Source organism: Poecilia reticulata, linkage group LG19 (genome assembly GCF_000633615.1).
Source record: "Poecilia reticulata strain Guanapo linkage group LG19, Guppy_female_1.0+MT, whole genome shotgun sequence".
Lineage (NCBI taxonomy): Eukaryota > Metazoa > Chordata > Actinopteri > Cyprinodontiformes > Poeciliidae > Poecilia > Poecilia reticulata.
This window is the reverse complement of record NC_024349.1, coordinates 7,798,627-7,799,888: the sequence shown is the minus strand read 5'-3', so window position 1 is coordinate 7,799,888 and position 1,262 is coordinate 7,798,627.

Here is a 1,262-nt window from a genome sequence, read left to right as displayed (position 1 = left end):
ACTTTAATCTCAGAAGTCAGAATTCTGAGATTAAAGTCAGATTTCTGACTAACAATAAAGGTTGATATGATATTATTTTTGGACAATAATATATTAGTCATCTGTAACAGGCAATTAATTAATATAAAAAGATACTTTTATTACACATACACAACCTTCAGAAAGACACTTTATTTTGTCAACTGATGCATTTTCTTTCTTGAATTTCGCCATGCTTTTGATTATGGTTTATAAGTTTTATTTTTAATGACTAAATATACATAAAAGAGGCAGTGATTGTAAGCTTGTAGTTCYTCTAAAATAACGGTAGGTGTCAGMAAAATGTTGGAATTCTGGGTTTAGGAGTTCACCACGAATTCAAATCTCACTCTGTACGCCAAAAATAGATTTTCAAAACATCAGCTTAATGAATGATATTTATAGATCTAGATTTTTAAATTGCTTCTGTGTTGAGAGCTGGGTGATTCATAAATATCAAGAGACACAGTGCAGAAGGAAAAACATGGCAATGACCAGGGGTATAACTAAATTCATGTGACATTATTAATTTAAAGCAACCTATATAGACAAAAATGTTAAGATGTGGGAGTCTGCTCCAGTTATTGAGAGAGACGCGCTGCAAGGATTACATGTCCAACTCTTTAAAAAGGTGCCTAAACCAAAGTGGAATTTTCTTGGCTTTGTAATGAAGATTTCACAAATAAAATCAAGGTTTCACAAATAATATCTGTATAGGATAATCCAGTTTGAGTGTAAAGAGTCTCAGTTTGGCGTTTTTAAACTAGAACAAATTAAGGATGTTCGAAAGATTTGGTGGAATTTCCCTTTAGCCATTTCCTGTGTCAGACAACGATCAAAAGTCAACTTCATTATTTCCTATGTAGGTTAGCAAATAAATCAAGCTTATTTCCACGTTAACATGTGGGGAAGTTGTAAAAACAAACTGACAAGGAGTGTAACATTTCTTCCTCTTGTTTTATTAACATCTTTCTGTGACCTATAAAGTCAAAGGCGGAGATATTCGTGAGAAAAGAAGTGAAACAGCATGAAAAACAAATCTGTCCTCTTAAAGTCAAAGGTGGCCTATTTTTAATAATTATATCGTCTTTTTGGATTTGGCTGTACACCATCCTCAAAACTCTTTGCAACTTCAAGGGAAGTCACTGAGGGATAAATATTTGCATGACAAGCTTTAGTATAAAGATATTTATTCTGCACAGGAACATGTGACACCTTTCTGCACTACTTTGGTGTGTTTAGAA